A 20,309-nucleotide genomic window follows, 5' to 3' on the forward strand; every position below is an offset into this window, starting at 1 on the left:
TATTCTGACCCCCTTTTTCCCTCTTCTGGGATTCCTATAATGCAAATGTTATGCTGGATTGTATCACTGAGTTCCCTTAACCCATTCTCACTTTCTATTCTTCTTTTCTCTTTCTCCTGTTCAGCTTGACTGCTTTCCCTTATTCTGTCTCCTCCAGCTTGCTGATCTGTTCTTCTGCTTCCTCTAGTCTGCATTTATTCCCTTTAGTGTATTTTTAATCTTAGTCATTGTATTCTTCATTTTCTCTTTGTTGAGAGTCTGAGATCCTCCACTCTTAAGTCCAGTGAGTTTCTTTATGACCATTAAATTCTCTACCAGCCATATGACTGATCTCCGTTTTGTTTAGCTCTCTTGCTGTGATTTTTGTCCTGTTCTTTCATGTGGGACACATTCCTCTGTCTCCTCATTTTGTCTAACTCTCTGTGGCTGTTTCTATGGATTAGGAAAATCTCTTGCTCTCGAAAGTAGTGGCCTTATGAAGAAGAGGTCCTGTAGTGCCCTGCAGTGCGATGCTCCCTGTTCACCAGACCCTGGCACTTCGGGTGGGGGTGGGGGGTCTCCTGTGTGTACTGCACATGCCTTACTATTGTGGCTGAGCCACTTTGCCTCCAGTGCATTCATCTGCAATGGCTCTCTTGATCTGCTGTGGGCAGGGTTTGGTCCCTGTGGTGGTAGTGGGCCAGTCTGGGGCTGCCTTGGGCGTGAGCTGGGTCAGACCAGGCATTTGCCGGAGTTCCAGTAGCACCAAACTGCAGGGACTCTCCTTGTGTTGTCCCTTGAGAAGCGTTCGTTGGTGGGCAAAGCCTGTGGACCAATGTTGCTCCCCCCCCCCGCCCCCCCCCCCGCCCATTGCTGGGGCTGCAGTCAGACTGGCACGTGTGGTTATCATCTCCTCACCACAGGGAAGGAGGCACTTTGGAGCGATGCTGGTTCCTGTCGGGGCTGCTTGCACACTGCCAGGCTTGTGGCACCACTGTGGATGGACTCCTGCTGATGCTGGGTTGGACAGGACAGGCCAGCAGGAGAACGTGGGGCTGGGGCACTGTTAGCAAGCTACGTCGAGAGTGTTCATGCTTCACTGGTTCCTGCAGATGTCCATGCATCTAAGCCAGGGGGCAGGGAGGGAAATAGTGCCTGCCAGCTCTTTTGTTTTTGGAGAAGTCTCCTAAAGATCCCTGCCTCTCCAGCACACACCCTGAGATTACTAAACATATTTGTATATTTACTGCCTTCCTGTATACCCCAGGTGTTTTTTAAAGCTGCTGGTTCTATGCTATATCTCAGCAGGGTTGTTTGTTATATGTCTCTTTAAGGGGTTGGGGAGGCCTCAGTTTCTTATCACCCTCTGGCTCTCCTAGAGCTGAGCCTGCTATTTTTTAAAGTTCTAAGTGTTAAGCCCCAATGATTGTAAGAACTCATGGAGCTAAGTCCCTCTGGTTTTCAAAGTCAAATGTTATTGGGGTTTGTCTTCCCAATGCAGGTCCCCTGTGCCTGGGGAGCCCGTGTGGGGTCTGCTCCTCTCCCTTTTCTGTGTTTGCAGTGTCCTTCCCTCCCATGGACAGTGTCCCAGATCAATTTGGTTCCTGACCATATCTCCGCCCTTCCCACCATTTTTGATGTGGCCTCTTTTCTACCTTTAGCTGTGGGGAGTCTGTTCTGCCAATCTTTGGGTCATTTTCTGGGTTATTTACACTGACTGTGGGTGTCATCTAGGTATATCCGTGGGACAAGGTGAGCCTAAGATCCCTATCACCACTTGAAATTTCCACACTCAAGGGAATGAAGCAAACCAAGACCATGCTAATTCTAATGAGAATTCCATGTGTGAAGAGTAAGGAGATTCTCTCACTACTTTTAGCCTCACAAACTACCAGAAAGAGCAGAGGGATCATTAGTGCTCTCCTGATAGACATTCCCCTTTGCGATGCTACACTGTCACTCTTCCCATCAAGAAGCAGAGTCTCCTCCTCCAGCTCCATGACTCCACCCCACTGGGAGTTGCTGACTAGTCGAATGTGGTGGAAGCAATGATGAGCAAGGTCTGGGGCCAGGTATGAAACTTTGTAGTTCCTACACTTTGTTCTCCTGAAGGGCTGCCTTTCATAGCACAATGGCATAAGGTTCTCCCTGTCCAACAGAAGTGCCATTTAGTGTGGACTTTGTCTTCCCATGGCTGTGTCTTCAGTGCTTAAAAAAGTGCCACTCACATAGCAGATGCTCAATAATCTCTTTAGGGAAATGTGATATGAAAGCAGGAAGGTCCCTGTGTAGCAAATGAAACTTCCCAAATGTTCATGGATGCCAGAACATTCCTTAATAAAGGTTGTACTAGGATGAATACTGTCCCCCCCCCCCCCCCGCAAAATTCATGTTCACCTGGAACCTCAGAATGGGACCTTACTTGGAAATAGGTATTTTACAGATGCAATTAGTTGAGGTCATATATTAGGGTGGGCTCTAATCCAAAGATTGGTGTCCTAATTAGAAGAGAAAACAGAGACTCTGAGACAGAGAGAAGGCCATGTGATGACAGAGGTAGAGGTTGGAGTGATGCATCTACCAACTACAAGATGCCAAAGACTGTCAGCACCATCCAAAAGCCGGCAAGAGGCAAGAAGGGTCTACCCGGTAGCCCTAGGAAATGAATACAAGAACCAAGGCTTCAGTCAATAACTTTGAGCAAATTGATACAGAGTATTAATGTATAAGAGAAGATTAGCATTATGTAAGAGGATAGTTTTACATAGCAAAATAAGGAAAGGGCCTTAGAGCACTAATAAGAGAGAGGATGAGATTTGAAAATAGACGATCTGGGCTTGATCTCCTTTGGGCAAGACCATTAACCTTCTGAGCCTCTGTTCTCTAGGCTGCAAAATGGGGATACTACCACCTCCTCTGCAGGGATGTCAGTTAAATCAATCAAATCAGGTATGGGTTCAGCATTTGGAAAATAAGATCAAGTCTAGTGCAGGATTTGGACAAGGTATGGTACGAGGAGGGCAGTTAATATGTAGGCGTTTTTGTTTTTTTTTTATGAAAGAAGAAAAAGAAACCCAAAAGAGAGGGCCAGGAATCCCAAAGATAATTTTCACCAGCCCTATAATTTTGTTGCAGGCAGTTCTAAGTCATGGAAGTCAATTAATATTTTGAATATGAAAAGTCCTGACCTGCATTTCCTGACTTTTAAAAAAAATTTTTATTTAAGTTCAATTTAGTTAACATAGTTTCAGAGGTAGAGTTTAGTGATTCGTCAGTTGCATGTAACACCCAGTGCTCATCACATCATGTGCCCTCCTTAATGCCCATCATCCGGTTACCCCATCCCCCCCCAACCACCTCCCCTCCAGCAACCCTCGGTTTGTTTCCCATTTCCTAACTTCTTAGCAGATAGTATTCATCACCTTAAGAGGAGCATTCATACCATTCAAATAACAACAACAACAACAAACTATCCAAAAGGAAATGGAAGGACTAGGAAGGAGAAAAGACCCATCAGTTTTGCCTGTTCAAATCTCTTTAGACTCTTTTGAAGGCAATAAATCACTAAATGAGCAGAGAAACCAAGGGATCTCCCCCAGTTTTTTTTTCCCCTAGCTCTTTTCAGTTGTAGACAATTCTCTGGCCCCCTGAATCTCCAGGGAGGTAGCATGTCAGTTAATATCGCATTCAGGACCACAAAGCCATGAGAAATGGAAACGATACCAAGGTGTCATTTTACGTCCAGTTGCAGAGACAAAATTAACTCAATGGGGCTTTGAAATGTGGTATTTGAGGTTTCTTTCTCTTTCCATTTCCTTTTCCTCCATGACAGTTTAGGTGACAAATGGTGCACTTGCTGCAACGAGGTATGGCCAGTGCCCCTCGGGAGGGTTTGGGGCACAGGTCAAGAGACTAAGCACATTCTCAAATGTAAGTCATATCCAGTCTCCCTTGCAGGGGAAGAAATTCACCTGGCCCTCTAGTGTTCAATTTTTTCAAATTTCAATTCAAATTTCAATTTCAAATTGTTTGTTTTTTTACCTTACAATAATTTTAGGGGCCCCTGGGTGGCTCAGTCAGTTAAGCATCTGACTCTTGATTTCAGCTCAGGTCATGACCTCAGGGTGGTGAGATCTCAGTGGGGAGTCTGCTTCTCTCCTTCTCCCTCTCCCTCTGCCCCATCATGGCCAAGATGATGCAGGAGAGATTCCTGATGGCAGCCCGGCCAGTTCCAGATCTCTCCATGCTTATTAGGACCAACAGCATGTGAGAAATTGTGATCAGGTAGATGGTGACTTCTAACCTTAAAAAATGCAAATCTGGTCAGGTCACTTCCACACTTGCCTCCAAGCAGGGGGCAGCTAACAGGTTCCCTGAGTATCAGTTAGGGAACTCTCCAAGGGGAAGACAAGGGACTGATGAGGACTCACTGATGAAGAACAGTTTGGTCCTTCGTCACTGAAAGAGAACATCTGTCTTTATCAGGGGATCTGATAATTGTCTGAGCGGGGAGATCAGTCTCTTTCCTCTTTCACTCCCTTTCTCTCTCCACTTCTTTAAGAGAACACAACAAAGGACAACATTGAAAGAGGAAAAAGCAAATATGCTAACTATGAGGGCCATGATTAAGAACCTCATTTAGTTGTGGGCTTCCTAGTAGCAGGGACAAAACGGAAATGTGATTAAATCTCCTTGCTTTTGTTCTGAGTCATTCCAATTACTTGGAGTGGAAAATGTACCAGATTTTAAAGGACTCAAATTTCAGTGGAGGAGGGAGATTCTTGGAATCAGTTGGCTCATGCCGGAGTATTCGGAGGGCCACTTTCTTCTACTGACAGAATGCTAGTATTACCACTCTACACCTTAGAATCAGCCCTCCTCTGACCTCATTTATACTTTTGGGAGATCAAAGGAAGAGGAAGGGAGTCTGGGCTGAGAGCGGAGGCGGGTCTAGGAGCACCTCATGCCTATCAACGGCTTCAGAATTTGCAGGACACTTTAACGTACACCATCCCATTTAAGGAACACACTGGAACTTCTCTAGAGCCTAGTAAAAGAGGTTTATATTTTGGCAGACTAGCTGTACTTCCAATCATGTGACATCTTTTGGGGGGGCTACCACCACGTATTGAGAACACTTATGTTAGTGGTTCCCAACCTTTAGCATGCATGGGAGTCACCTGGAGGTGACTGTTAAAACACAGTTTGCTGGGCTGCACCTCCAGTTTCTGATTCAGTAGATCAGGGACAGGGCCTGAGACTGCATTTCTAGCAAGTTCCCAGGCATGTTAGTTTGCTCGGGCTGCCACAACAAAATACCCGAGACTGGGTGGCTTAATTAAGAAATTAATTAAGAAAATTTCTCACAGTTTTGGGAGGCAGGGGTGATTTCCTCTGAGGTCTCCCTTTTTGGCTTGCAGACATCTGCCTTCTCGCTGCCTCCTCACGTGGATGCCCTCTGTGCGCGTTTGCCTCTGGTGTCCCTTCCTCGTCTTGTGAGGACACCAGTTCTATTGGATTAGAACCCACCCTAATGGCCTCATTTTAATATAATCACCTCTTTAAAGGCCCTCGCTTCAAACATGGTTACATTCTGATTTCAACATGTGAATTTGGGGTGGGGGACACCAGCCCATAACACAGGTGCTGCTGATGCTGCTGGTCCAGGGACCACACTTTGAGAACCATAGGGTTCTATTATGAGGAACTCACCAACTCACAGCTACCCTCAAACTCAGGACACAGAACCCAGGTTCCTCGTCTGCTGCCAAGAGGCTCCTGGACCCACCTCCGCTCTCAGCCCGGACCGCCTTCATCTTCCTTTGATCTCCCAAAAGTATAAATTAGGTCAGAGGAGGGCTGATTCTAAGAAGTCGTGAACATGGCTAGTGGCTCTGGGCTGTGTCCTGCGTTCTCATTTAGATGTCTGTTTTTAATGTGGACGGTTAAAAAAGGCATCTATAATTAGTTTAAGTACCAAATTGAGGGACTGTTTGAAAAAGTCTTTAAAACTTCACGATGTTTCATCTTAAAAGAAAGAAAAACTGGTTTCTTTTAAATTAAAACATCTTCCGTGGTGTTTACAATTTCTTTCAGACACAAGAACCCAACGGGAAGGAGCAGCTGTTCCGTTTTGCTGCCCTGGTGGGGAAGACGCAGAGAAACGGAAACCCGGAGGAAAAGGTAAATTCGCAGGCCTCAAGTGAGGGGTTCTGGTGCAATCCGCCATTAACAACTGTTAGCTTGGGCCTGGGCTCAGTTTCTCCACTTGAAAATCCTAATACAAGACCCCTCCCGACAACTCGGCTGCACCTGCCATCATCCTGCCGAGTTGAGAACCGGAGGAGAGAGAAACCCAATGATCTGATTCCCTGTGATTCTACCACATTTCTTTCTGGCAGAGAAATTCCTGAACGTTGCTCACAAAAAGGGCTCGTCTGCAGGGATCACTGAAGGATCCACATCCACAGCGAACGAGGGGTGCACACAGATCCTAGCGACCATTTGTGGAGCATTTACTATGTGCCACGCACCATTAATCCTCACGCTCTAGCAGATAGGTATCCTCCTAGTCCCAACTTATGGATGGAGGAAACTGAGGCACAGGGGGAAGAAGTCACTTGCTCAAGATCAGGGAGCTAGGAACTGGGGCTGTGCTCTGAGACTTTGCACTGTGTGGCCTCCCAGGGTCCACACATCCCCCATTGGAGTTACCATCTCGAGGGTAGAGATGCTGGAGCTAAGGGTCTCTCCCCTGACAGCTCACTGGGATCACAGCAGGGGTTCTAAACACCTCTGAGTCCTGCCCCCCGCACCCCAAGATCTGATGTAATTGCTCTGAGTGCGGCCAGCTCCCAGGGCATTCTAAAGCTGCCCGGGGCTGGGGGGTGTGGGGGGGGCATTGCCCTGTAGGCTCCAATGCCACCAGCTATAAATTAATGCACGTATGGGACCCAAGCAATGCCTCAGCGTGATCCTGGGCAAAATACATTTTCCTAGTCCTCGGATTTAAGGTTAAGGGGCTTACTGTTCATTCAGCAGGGCCAGAGGTCAAAGGTCTAGAAGGCCACAGTTCTCAAACATGTTTGGATGCATCCTTAGAATGCCACTTAGCATTCCACTAGGAATTATACAATGCTTAAACGCTTTTATGTTTAGAAAAGAAAGGAGAGAAATACTGAACCTCTAAAGAAACAATCTGGTCTGAATCTGTCACAAAACCTAAAGGGTTTAACGGTGCCAGGAAATCGGTTGCTTAGGATTTGTCCTTGTCACTGAGGAAGCACAGGATTTTTGATTACAAAGACTCAAGGTCTGTAGGAGATTTTCCTACCTTTCCGATGCAGAAGGAAGAGGTGCACAGATGGGAAGCCTTTTGAGCTCTGGCAGATAAGGTAGAAGTGCAGGAGACCCTGGGTGCCCGAGGGCCCAGTACTCACCTCCAGAAGCAGAAGCCCAGCCAGGCTCAGTTGACAAGGCCACAGGGAGCTAAGGGCTCTGAGGGGATTTTAACCTCCAGGGCTTGGTGGGCAGAAACAAGCAAGCAGAGGTTTCAGGCTAATGGTTAAATTACTTGTTTTGTAGGCAGGGTTTAAATTTGTGACCCGGATTAGGGTCACAAACTCAAAATGCCCCCCAGAGCCAGCCAGAAGTCCCTGGGCCGCTGAAAGTAAGTGATGCCTCTTAAATCTGGCTCCTGTTGCCAGGAGGGAATGGGAACCTGGTCTTTCAAGATGTTTCCATTTCTCAAGAAGAGCCAGAAAACCAGATTTTATATGAAATCTTGGCATTCTTAAATGTTAGCTACAATGAAAAAAATTCTCTTAATACGTGGGCCAAACCATGCTTGTTTGGGCTGGGTTTGTTACGGGCCACCAGCTGGCGCCCTCAGCCAGGCATCTGGGGACGCTAGGGCTCGTAAGGAGGTGAGGTGCCCTTCTTGGGGCAGGCTGTTCGAGGCAGCACCCCCCTTGCCCCAGCGGCTCCAGCTCAGTTAACGGAACCTGGAAGCAGGTGAGGTGGGGGAGAAAGCCCAGGTGGAGGCGTCCCAGAGAGCAATTAGGAAAGTTCCCAATCAGCAAGAGTTGTTAAGAGAAACCACTGGAACCCTCAGCTCTCCCGTCCCCTTTCCCGGTTAGTGCTCACCCACATCCTTCGGATGCTCTTATCCCAGGGTCCTTATTCGGTGTGGCTCTCCCTTCCAGAAGGCAAGCTCTGGGAGGCCGGGTAGCTTTCCCTTTTTTTGTTTACTCCTGTATCCCCAAGCGCCTGGCCCGTACCGGACACTCAAAGCTGTGTCGAATGAATGACGGGGGATGGCAGGGACTTTAAAGGCCACAGAATGGCTGATGCAGCTGCAGGGGCTTCCTGGTGCCTAAACCTGCAGCCCCACCTCATCTTCCCACAGAGATTTCTGGCACAGACCCTGCAGCTACAGCACTGGGACTCTGGGCGCTGGCTGGAAGCACTGCGGAGAGCTGCGACAGCCTTTGCGAGCGGCTCTTTCCACCCATCTGGGGAGGCCAGGAAGCAGGACGAGGGAAATCGTGCCAGAGGCTGCTGGAGCCAAGGGCTGCCCTGGGAAGGCCTGGCCTGGGGCGCGTGCTGCTAGGGCCCCCTTTCAGCCAGGCCAGGTGCGGCTGCAGGGGCTGCATTTCCGGTTTAGATCAGCTGTTTGGGCTTCCGGAGGCCCGGGCAGGGTGCGGAGGGGCGCAGGAATAGGGATGGGGCTGCTGCCAAGCTGGACCGGCTTCCCATGAATGGTAGCCAGGAACAGGGACAATGGTGAAGGGACGTGGCCCCCACCCGGCTTGGGAGGCTGGGTTTCCTGGGAAATCAGAAGTCAGCGGGCACGTGTAATGTGCACCTGCCAACGGACGCTTTGGGGCCCTCGGAAGTCACTGCTGGCCGGGGGGAGCAGGGAGGAAGCTTCCAAGGCACAGCTTCGAATGGCTCGAACGGTCTCCCAGCCAAGGTGCTGACAGCAGTCCTCCCAGAGGGGCCTCCCAGGGGGCGACGTTCTTCCAGGGCAGGGGCCTGGGAAGCCCCAGCTTCTCTTTCTGGTCTCTCCCTCCTTGGACCAACTGGCTTCACTGGTTCCCTTCCTAGACTCACCAGAATGTTCAACTACTCCTGTTTTGCCCAAATCACTCGATTCCTTCAGGTCTTGGTTTTCCCATCTATAAAACGGGGACAATCGTGGCTACGTCTCAGAGTGGTTCTAAGGATTCAGTGAGTGCCCACACAGAAAGCACCTGGCATGGGGCCACGCACAGAGCAGGCCCTCGGTCAACAGCCCTGTGCTTTATCATTATAACATATCCTATCACAGAGGGTTGCTTCCTAAGTGGCCAGCAGGACGGCGAGCCTATCACTCTTAACAGCAGCTCTTAATCCTTAGTGTACGTAAGGGCCATGGTGGGGGGGGTCCATGGTGGTCCTGAGAGATTCTGACTCAGAGGGTAGGGCTGTCCTGGTGTGCCCGCCCTTGACCGTCGTCCTGTGGGAATTCGATAAGCCACATCCAAGGACGGCGGTCCTGCGTTCCGTTTTGAGCACTGCCGACTGAGCGTTGCTTTTATGCGAGTGGGTTCCACACATTAGTCATCTGAGCAAAAGAGCGGGCTCACGGCCGTTCAGTGTCGCGGACACAGGACCCGGACAGCCGCCCATGGAGGCACCTTGGGTTGGCAGCTGGTAAGCAAACTGCAGGTCTGAAGAGGAATTGCCTCGCTAGACAGAGATCCCCTGTCAGTATGTACTAACAGACTACAGTATGCTTGGGATTGCAGAGGAAGTGAACTCTGGATTGACAGACACCCAACAAGGCTGATGTATTTCCCAATCAAGTAGCACGGTTCAACAATATCCCAGTTCCTCGTTGTGGAAAAGGTATGCACGAGCCACTCGGTGGGGCCTTCATGTCTGCATGTTGTCTGTCTCCCAGAGACGGGAAGGCTGGCCTTCCCCAAAGTGGGGAGGTTGAGCCAGCGCTGCAGAGGGGCCCCCAGAGCCCTCCTCCCCTCCACAGTCACCAACAGACCTGGGGCCCCCGAGGAGCTGCTTCCATCACCCTCACCTGGTCCCCTTAGCTTCAAGCTGCTCCATCCTAATCACAGTCACAGTGCCCCGAACGACGTGAGTTCAACTTTGCCCCCTCCCAGGGCGCTGGCACAGCCCCTGGCTAACTGGGTATCCCAAGTGCCACTCAGTGCCCAACACGTGCAGGACTTAGAGACGGTGAGTTTTGTGCTAACACCTTAAAGCCTTTCCAGTACTAAGATTTTCTGTCACTTCACTGCCTCTCCCTCTTTTAAGGATGGCCCATTTGGGATCATGGAAGCATAACAGGGAGGCCGTTACAGCGCCACGGGACAGACGTGTCTACGTTCACCAGCTGTGTGCCGAGAAGCCTACGCACCTGGGCTGCTTTTTAGGTCGTGTCTGGGAACACACACACAACAGAGCCACACAGGACAGCATGGATCTTGACCCGGGCCCGCAGGTGAATAAGACATCCTCAAGTTAATGACCTCACAGGTACGAACACCCTTCTGTTTGGAGAGCTTTGGAGTGACTTCACACCCCCAGAGTCCCGGGGACACAGAGCTTCAGAGCTGGAAAATACCTTGGTGAACAACTGATACCACGTTCTGATTTTCAGACAGCAACACTGAGGCCCAGAGATGGGAACTCATCAACCCCCTCCCAGGGGGTGGTGGAGCTAAGACGCCAGAGAAAAGAGGCTTCTTCTCATTCCATCCACCCACAGCCCTTGCTGGTGGCACAGGGACGGATTCGGAGACGCAGAGAGGGGTGGGCCAGCCCAAGGGCCATCTCCGAGGTGCCAAAACATCTCCATGAGGCGTGAAAAGTATCCCTGCTACCTTCCACCAACCTAAGAGGAGGATATTATTCCACGTGGGGTCATGATCAGTGGCAATCCAGAAACCAAATAGGAGCCAGTGACCTCTTATTACCCAAGATAGGAAACAGGGCAAAGTCTTCCCCCCTGGGCTGGCTTGATTTGGGAAAGCGTTAAAGAAAAGCAAAAGCAACAGGTGGGCGAAGTCTTGACCATCAAAACACAAAAAGCAATGACTCTGCGCCAGTGGAAGGAAATGAATGGATCAATTTCAGGACAGGATTTTTATAGAAAAATCAGTGCCTCCCTGATCCCATTACATGAGCACCGAACAAATATCGAGAGCATTTGGTTTCTCACCCTGCACAGAAAGTCTGGGATTCTGCGAAGCTGACCTGACACAGGGGTTGAGTCAGGCAGACACATCTGGACACAAATCCTGGCAATGCCCCTGTCTAGCCACATGACCTGGGGGCAGGCCTTTCTACCCCTCCCAGCCTTGGTTTCCTTATCTGTAAAGTGGGGATTGATAGACGCACCTACCCAACAGTCTGTTGTGAACTTTAAAGGGATAAAGTTTGCAAAGAACTATCAGCAGCCCCTCAGCTGCTCTAAATGTGCATGCAGTTAATATTCAAAGTTAAAAGGTCTTCTCCATGAAAAAACCCCCACAGAGATCTTCTTGACGTTGTAGCTGTTTCTGTGGAGTGGCAGCGTGGTTCAGAACACAGATTCTACCTCCAGACAGCCTATAGTGAAAATCTGGCCCCACCACCCACTGGCTGTGGAACTTGGGCAAGTTACTTAACATGGGCCTCAGTATTCTCATCTGTAAAATGGGGCTTATGACAGCACTGACCTTCTAAGATTGTAAGTGATGGTGGTAATAGCTTCCTGAACGCAGAACGTCCTGGAGGTACACAGGTGACTGTCCCTGAGGCCTCACTTGTCTTATAACCTCGTATATGAAACGAGGAGGAAGTAGCCCATATTCCCCTTCCCTGACTAGAGCTCTGCCTGGACGTGCCAACAAGGAGGGAGAATGGCTGATGTCCCTTGTCATTCCCTTTCCCTGTCTCCCACAGGTGAAGGCCCAATAGTGGTGAGGTCAGGGCAGAGGAGGACAGAAGGCTCAGGCCTGCATGTGCCCACACTGCTGGCCCAGACTCCTGAGCGGTGTGGGAAAGGGCCCTGATGCCCTGACCGCCGGCAGGCACGTGGTGGCTTCCCTAGCCTGCAGCGGACCCAGCCGACACCCTGCAGGTCCCGCCTGGCCCATCACTGGGCTCTGGATTGGTCAGCTCACCCCCTGCCACTGCCCAGCAGGTCGCTGACCTCCTGGCCCTACTGTCCATCCCCTGGAGGGACACCTCAACCTGGCAGCCACCCCATACTTGCCTCAGCCCATCAGCTGGCCCCGGGTAAACCATCAGGCCCTGGGCTGCAGCTCTGGAGGGGGCCCGCTGGGAAGCAAGATAAGGTTTGTCTTCAGGGATGCATCTCACATTCTAACAGGGCACACAGACGAGGAAAGGAAAAAATCCTAATGCCGCGTGGCAGCTGACAAGAGCTACCCCAGGGATGAGGAGTATGCTGGTGTCAGACGCCCGGATCTAGCACCTACTACCTGGAGGCCTGAGGTTTCCCAAGCCTCTGTTTCCCCAGCTGTGAAATGGGCTCAACAGCAGCCCCTGCCTCAAAGGTTGGAGAAAAAGACCAGACGCGGAGTTACGTCTGCCTCGGCCCATAAATGCTCAGGAACGTCTCACAAGGCGGGTGTGGGGATGAAGGGGCATAGACAGCGCAAGCAGTGCCCTTTCCTTGGCAGAGAATGGTGTCCCTGAGGAAGGAATGTTCCCGAGAGGCTGGAGAGAGAAGAAGCTGAGAGCTGGGCCAAAGGAAGGCCTTGTAGGCGGGGGGCGGGGTGGGGACCGAGGCCGGGCCCCTCCGCTCTGGGTCCCGGAAGCCGGAGGCTCCGTCCCGCTCCACTGCTGTCCCTGCATGGGCTGGGGGCCTGCAAGGATGGGGACGGGTCAACTCACTGAAGCTGGACGAGCCTGTGGGGCCCGCGGGAGGCTGCGGCGCACCCCCCCCCCCCCCAGGCCTTCCAGAAAGGAAGCTCCACAGACATGACGGCCCTGCCGGAGCGAGGGGACCACTGGGAATCTTTTTATACACTAAGTGTTATTCTCTGAGCCAAGGCAACGAACAGATGCAGAAGAACAAGTGGGGTCAGGGTCTGAGGGGGGCTGACTTCCATGAATGAGTCTACTTCCTGTGGCGGGGAACCCTTCAACTCCAGGAACAAAGTAACCTGGTGACAGCTGGGACACCCAGGCCGACCACAGGGCCTTCACTGGAGAGAACCCAAGCACTCCCCTCCCGCAGGGCCCCTTTCACTTCCCCTGCTCAGCGCATCTTCCTGGCCTGGCCCTGGGGGCACAAGCACATGGCCAGGAGACCACCCTCCTCTATTTCTGTTTTCTTTAGAAAGACATAAAAACTATAGTCGCTCAAGAGAGGCAGGAATACCTCCGCCCTTGCGTTTTTCTGGACTGGCCTGAGGAAAGTGCTGGGCAAAGGGTCAGTGTGGGGTCTGGAGTGACCCGGAATGACCCAGAAAACTATTAATTCACCTGCAGGCTCAGGTGGAAGGAGGAAGCAAAGCAGATGTTGCGTTTATGGAGGGCAACACAGAGGGAGTGCTGGTCACGTGGCAGCCGAGGTGCTGGGCCCAGTGAGGGGGTCAGACATGGCGGCAGGAGAGGGGCAGACCGGGAAGGCCCAGGCCGGGAGAAGAGGGCCCCCTGTGGTGGTGGACTCCTGCTTCTTCCCTGGGGACACGGGGACCTCTCCATCTTTCAATGAGGTCACAGATACTCAACCACCCCAGGTCTGGGAATTGCTCAAAGTATAGCCTGTGTGGGCTTCCTCTGAGCGCCCTCCACCGGAAGCCGGGTGCTCCGTGACTGGAGCGTGGCTGCTGCCTGGGGGCCACACGGGGAGCGCCGGTGGGAGCTCAGCAATGGGACGGGGGTGCCTCTGAGTGCCAGGCATCCTGCTGAGCAGCTGGTAGCCACCATCTGTTAAACCCCACGATAACCTGAGAAGCGTCACCCACTTTACAGATGAGTAAACTGAGGTTCAGACTTCTCAAACACCTCTCAACCTTGTAAGTGGCGGGGCACAGAGTTGACCCTGGCAGTCCAAGTCTGGAGCATGGGTCTGCAGCCCAAGCCAGTGACCCCCAGGCAGACTGCCTCTGTGACCTCAGCCACTCCCACTGGGAACGGCCAGGAGCACCCAGGCCGACCCACAGCCCAGATCTACCTCGAAGGGGCAGGCACGGCTTCCGGGTGCAGGAAAGATGCTCGGGCGATTAGTATTGAACTAAATAAACCCTCAGGAAGGAAGCTCTGATTGAACGGTCTTCCCCAGGCTGCAAAGAAAGTAGATCTTAAAAGTTCTCACCACCAGGGGAAGAAAATGTCTAACTGTGTGCTGAGGGGTGTTAAGTCGACTTAGGATGGTGATCACTTCTCAATCTATGCAAGTGTCGAATCAGGCTGTCTATCCGAAACGAATGTTCTATGTCCATTATAGCTCAACTAAAACAATAAATTCCCTTCCCGAAGTTCCGATGGAGGTTTAATTGGTTAGTCAGCATAGCCCATAAAGATCATCTATAGTGCTGTTAGGGGAAATGACATTTTCTTCTCAACGATACCACTCGTTTCAATTCTCAGAGCCACAGGGCACGGTTTTACCTTCTTGTCCCTGAAGCCATGTTCTGTTTCCATCAAGGTCTGCGAGGATACCTCACAGCGGAGGGATGCATTTCTCCTTGGCTTTCATGAATTGGATTTTCCGGGTGGTTTACACTGCCTTCTAGCACATCTACAGGTCTGTTTGGGGGCCTTGAAGGGGCCCAAAGGACCCGTGTCTTCCACGGGTACCTGGGAGGAGCTCAGAACTGAACCAGCATCTCAAAGGGCTGCTCGCTGAAGCCCCCACTCAACCAGCTGAGGGCAAAGCGAAGCCTTCGCTGGGCGCATGGCCGTCCACACGGGCTTCCCAAGACGCCCTCGCCACGGGGCCTGGCCCCCTGCCCACCCTGCTGCTCTAGGCTCTGCCACAGCTCAGTCAGCCTGAGTGCTCCTCAGTCAGGCCAGAATCCAGAAGGGCGGGGCATTTTCTCAGAGTTTTATAGAAACTTCTAACCAGAAACATCTGGAAATACATGGGACAGAGTTGGATGCCTCAGGGCTGAGCTCCAGCTCGGCCAGGCTGGGCATTCGCCCTAGAAGCTTGAGTCACTGGCCTCTTTCCCAGCAGCCTCCTCTGTAAAACGGCCCTCCCTCCTCCTCTCCCTTCCACTGAACACGGCACACTCATTTCATTCTCAAGGTGGTTGAATTTCCTGTCCCTTCCTTGGTCATCAGCCTGTAAGGTCCCAGAGGAATCTCAAACTTAAAATATCTGAAAATGAGCTGTCAGCCATCTCTTTCCATGTCCTCACTTCTGGGAATGGCACTGCTGTGTGCCCAGGTCACCTCTCCCCACAAGCCACATAGGCTCTAGTCTGGCCTGCTCCTGGAGTTTCCAGGCCCGGGTCCCCTCCAGAGCAGACAGTCCCTCTACACACAACTTTGACTCCACTGTTCCTATGCTTTTAGCCCCCAGTGAGTCTCCACTGCCTTCTGCGGGGTTTCAGACTCCTGAGCCTGAACTCAAGACCTGCATGCCCGGCCCCATCTCTTAGCAGCCCTGGCCCCACAGGAGGCATGCCGGGCCACAGGGGTTTCTCCAGGAGTGCTGTGTTTTCTGGCTTCGGCGGCGGGGGGGGGGGGGCGGGGGGGTTCAGTCCTGCTAGGTGGGCAGGCTCAGGTGTGCAGGACTGGGCACCATGGAGCTCACCGGGTTTGAAGATGCCACCACCATCAGGTAAGGCCCCTTCTTGACATCCATAGTCCCGGTGTTACTTCCTCCCACAAAGGCTTTATAAACTTTCCCTTCCTTTCATTCCATGGGGAAATCTCGGGTTTGGAGATCTTTTCCCTGGGGGATCTGGACATCTTCCGTCAAGCAAAAATCAACGTCTGGCCTCCTGCCCTCTACACGATGTGTAGGATGCTTCTCACCAACACTGTCTTCCAGTTAAAGAGCCCAATGGCAGCACAGCATTGTGGAAAGGGCATACTTTCTGGAGCCGAGGGGCACGGGTCGGGTGGGCATCCCAGCTCTGTGACTTTGGACAAGTCCCTTAACTGGCCTGGGCCTCTGTTCACTCATCTCTAATAGGACTGGTAACACCTACCACACAAAAGTGCACAGTGAGGATTCAACTAGATGATCCACGTCACGTTCAAAGCACAAGGCTGATGCCTTCTTTGTGGATTGTGTCCAGAAAGAAGTGCTTAAAAAATACTTAAGAGATGCTTAGCTCCAGAGCGAAAGAAAGATTCTAATTCCTTTTGTCGCTGCTAAATAAATCACCATGTGTCTTGCCATCTGGTCTCATAAGTGATTAGCAAGTTGGGAAGGAGGGTCCCAATGAGACCCCGGAGGCTGAGGGTATTGATAGATGACGTCACCTGCCCCGATTCAGCAAATGACCCAGCGACACCTGTATGAGTGGGATTGAAATGGCTGAGCTCAGGTTTTGATCCAGCCACTGTGACCTGAGGGACACTGGGACCAGGCAATTTCAGCCGCTAAATACCAACAGGTACTTTATCATCTAGTCCTGTGAGTGACGGCACTCTTGCCCATCACCCACCCTGGAGTCTTTCCCATCCCTGACCCCTGAGAGGGGGGCTGGAGAAGGGAAAAGAGACCAGGGAAGACTCAGAGATCAGGCAAGAAGCTTGATTTCACATGTGAAAGCTGGGTTTTTGAAAAGTAAGTGAAAGTCCAATGATTTGGTTTCCAGGCCACACACAAGTGCCCCTGGGGTTGAAACAGCCATTAAAACATGCCAGGACCTGGTTACATGCTGGGGAGGTACTTAGAGTTACCATAGCTTTCCACCTTTCCATAGTGGTCATGTGTGTAGAAAAGCCCGGCCGGCTTCTGGCACAGGGGCCAGATCAGGACATGCTTCTGGAGCAGCCTGGTCCACACTGCTGGGACTCACGGACGCCGGGGACACAGCCCAGTCCACACCACTAGGGCTCACGGACGCCGGGGACACAGCCTGGTCCACACCGCTGGGACTCACGGACGCCGGGGACACAGCCCAGTCCACACCACTAGGGCTCACGGACGCCGGGGACACAGCCTGGTCCACACCGCTGGGACTCACAGACGCCAGGGAGGCCACACAGGACATGGATGTAACCCACCACCCCTCCTGCCCCTGAGCCCTGTTCTACCTTCTCCTGCCCTAGGCCAGGGTGGGGAATGGCGAGGCAGACCCACCATCCCTCAAACCCCCACCAAAAGCTGGAGTAATCGTCAGGCTGTAAGACCACAGGGGAGGCTCCACATCTGTCTCCACAGCTGTATCCTTGATGATTTCGCCTAGCGCCAGGCACTCACAACAACTTGGTGAATGAACGCTCCTTGGGGAAGGCTACGGTTTCATTCAAAACCATATTCTGGCATCATCACACTCAGGGACATCATCCCGGGAAAGCGTGGGGCAGAGAACTAACATTCTGGAAACCTTCACGCGGTGCTAGAAACCTGACATGTTAGTTCCTGAATCGTCTTAACCCTGAGAGGTGGGGAAGCTCATCTCTGACTTACAGATGGCGATGCTGAGACTCTGAGAGGTCCGGGTCCTGGTCCTGAGGCTGTGGGCCGCCAGGGAGGCGGGCCAGGCTTACACGCACTTTGCTTGTGCTTCTGTTATAAAATGGTCTCACAGCCACCGTTGGGAAGCTCGTTTACAGGACAGGAGGTACCAGATTCTCCCCTTCCATAGGCCCCCAAAATAAAGAAAACCAGGAGAAGCCCCCTTTCAGGTCTGTTTTCTTTATACTTTTAACCCAGGCAGGACTTACTCTCCAAAGTCTGTCACTGAGAGCTACCTCCCTGAACACGCTGGAAAATAGTTAAATCTCTGGCGCACCCCTTTGGGCTTTGGTTTGCCTATGGCTTCAACTTCCTGTTTTTTCCTGGGGGGATGGGGTGGTCAGCCAAGTCTGGGTTGTGGATACGCCCACCCTCCACTCCCCCAAAGCCTGCGTGAGCAGTGAACCAGCCGTCCAAGGAAGGTTCCAGCCAGTTTGTGTTCTTCGGCTTGGAAGGCCAGAGGAGACCGCTCATGTCAAGGCATACGTATAAACAGGATGAAAAGGGGTGCACGGCAAAGACTGGCCTCAGGGAGACAGCTCGAGCAGAGAGCAGAGGGCCACGTTCAGAAGGATGTAGAAGAGCTGCTGCAAGTCGGTGAAGGAGAGAAGATGCTCGTCCGCGCACCGGCATTGACACTGGGGAGCTGCAAGGTGCCTCTTGCGAGAGTCCCCTCCCCCGCAGCTGGGACAGCGGGCCAGCTCCTGAGCTGGGACTCTTACGGCAGCTGCAGCCCAGGAGCCAGGAGAGCCCTTCTGGGGAACTGGTGCACCTTCCCTCTGCTCCAGGGCAGTTCTGGATTCATCTTTCAGCCTCCCACGGAGACAGAGGGTGGGAAACCCAGAGGACGCCTGTCCCCATTTCTTTCCAAAGCAGAGCCTGAGTGAGGCCGTCACACCATAGATGGACTTCTCACAGCTCCACTGTCCACCTGCAAGCCCCACCCCCCTCGCCCCTCTGCCTCCTCTTATTTCAAGGCCCAACCAAATGTCGCCTCCTCTGAGCCAATCAGTGAGGCAGCCATTCGGTGTTCTGGGCCCCCTGGGTCCTGGACACACCGCTCTCATCACACTATGTCGCAGGAAGCTGTTTCACACCTGTTTGGGCCCCAGATCCCGAGCTCCTTGTGTTTCTAGCGCCTTCTCTGTACTTAGCAGGGTGGGTGTTCAGTAAATGGCCGCTGGGTGAAGGATGGATCGTTGTTATCTGTAGCTGCTAACGATCACACCCTGGCTCTGGGCCCCGCCCCACCGCAAGTTTTTGTGTGGCTTACCTCCGTGAATGTCCCTCTGACAACCCTCTGTGGCAGGCACCATCCTTCTCCCCGTTTGATACAAGAGGCCAAGTGAGCAGAGAGGTTAAGTAACTGGTCTTAGGCCACACAGTGAGTGAGTGGCAGAGACAGGATTCTGACCCAGGCAGGGGGCTCCTGAGCGTGCAGGCCGCTGGCCAAGCTGCCCCTTCAGTCACGAGTGGAGCATCTGTACCCGCTGCTATGTGTCTGGGGGGGCTTTGCCGTCATCTGACACCAGCCAGCCACCAACAGTTTAGGGGACCGGGTTCCGGTCTGCTCAACCATCTAGTGCTACTGAGAGCCCCCGGTCATGAAAGCAGGTGGAGATCAGCGAACAGAGAGTGCAAAATCACCGACCCAGGCTCCCCGACACACAGCCCGGGAGGGAGGCCAGGAGAGGGGCTGGTCTAAGCCCCTGCCTCCCAGGCACTGCCCAGCCAGACACCTCAGGCCTCCCCTCCTCTTAGTCATTCTGAGTCCAGCCTGCCCTTCATAGACCCCCTTCCCCGGCTTCACCCAGCTCCTGGTGAACTCACCAGCACACATAGCAGCTGACATTGAACCACCACTCACACTGTATGGTTCTGCACCTCCCTTTCTCCCTTTGAGATGCCTGGATCTCAAACTTTAATGAACACAGGAATCCACAGGGCAGGTAAAGGGCATGTGCCTGCTCGTTAAAATGCAGATTCTGGGGCCCAGTTCCCAGAGATCCAATCTGTGCCACAGGCCCAGAAATCTGCATTCTTAACCACTCACCCAGGTGACTCACAGTTTCAAACCTCCAGGAGCTAATTACTGGATGACAGCAAACCTTCATGGGTATACAGTTCCTCCTAATTTGCTAGGTCCCCTTACTTCTCACTGGAGCCTCACAACAACTGATAAAATGCTCTGGACAGGAGACACAGGCAGACTGCACCGACGAGGAAGGTGCAGTTCAAAGAGCGGCAGACTCAAGGTGCTGGAGCAAGTTAGACGGGAGGCCAGATCACACGGCCCGCTCTGTCATTCCAGCTGGGTGTCTGCCTCTCTGCCAACTTATCTAGGCCTCTTTGTCTCTGCCTCTGCCTGTCCTTTCTTCTTTCTTGCCGTAAGTCTCAAAACAATTCTAGAAACTCAAGGTACTAATCAGGGATACACCGTAAGAGGAAAACAAAAATTGCCCCAACTCCCACTGACCAGAGATAATTATTAATGTTTCAGTGTATTCTTCCAGCTTTGTCCTTATGCTCTAATTACCACGGCACTGTTTTGCACGCCACGTTTTCCTTCCGACAATTAACCGGGATCAAGGCCACCACTGCTTCACCAGGCACTTGCAAGGAGGGAAAGACGCTGGCTATCTACCTCGTCCCTTTCAGGCCACGGCCC

General features: G+C 52.3%; 1 protein-coding gene and 1 long non-coding RNA gene across 7 annotated transcripts in view; one reads left to right on the forward strand and one right to left on the reverse strand.

Moving 5' to 3' along the window:
* Positions 1–10,451, forward strand: part of LOC123843352 (uncharacterized) — a 43,510-nt gene extending 33,059 nt beyond the window's left edge. Inside the window, exons 3-5 of the long non-coding RNA XR_010411373.1 lie at positions 6,076–6,162; positions 9,771–9,870; positions 10,297–10,451. This is a non-coding gene — a long non-coding RNA (uncharacterized LOC123843352). The remainder of the gene's footprint in view (positions 1–6,075; positions 6,163–9,770; positions 9,871–10,296) is intronic.
* Positions 1–20,309, reverse strand: part of CHST11 (carbohydrate sulfotransferase 11) — a 259,731-nt gene that overhangs the window by 8,560 nt on the left and 230,862 nt on the right. The window lies entirely within an intron of this gene.

The sequence above is a fragment of the Mirounga angustirostris genome, unplaced genomic scaffold (assembly GCF_029215605.1).
Source record: "Mirounga angustirostris isolate CCGP_5_RB_7025 unplaced genomic scaffold, mMirAng1.0.hap1 SCAF_5, whole genome shotgun sequence".
NCBI lineage: Eukaryota > Metazoa > Chordata > Mammalia > Carnivora > Phocidae > Mirounga > Mirounga angustirostris.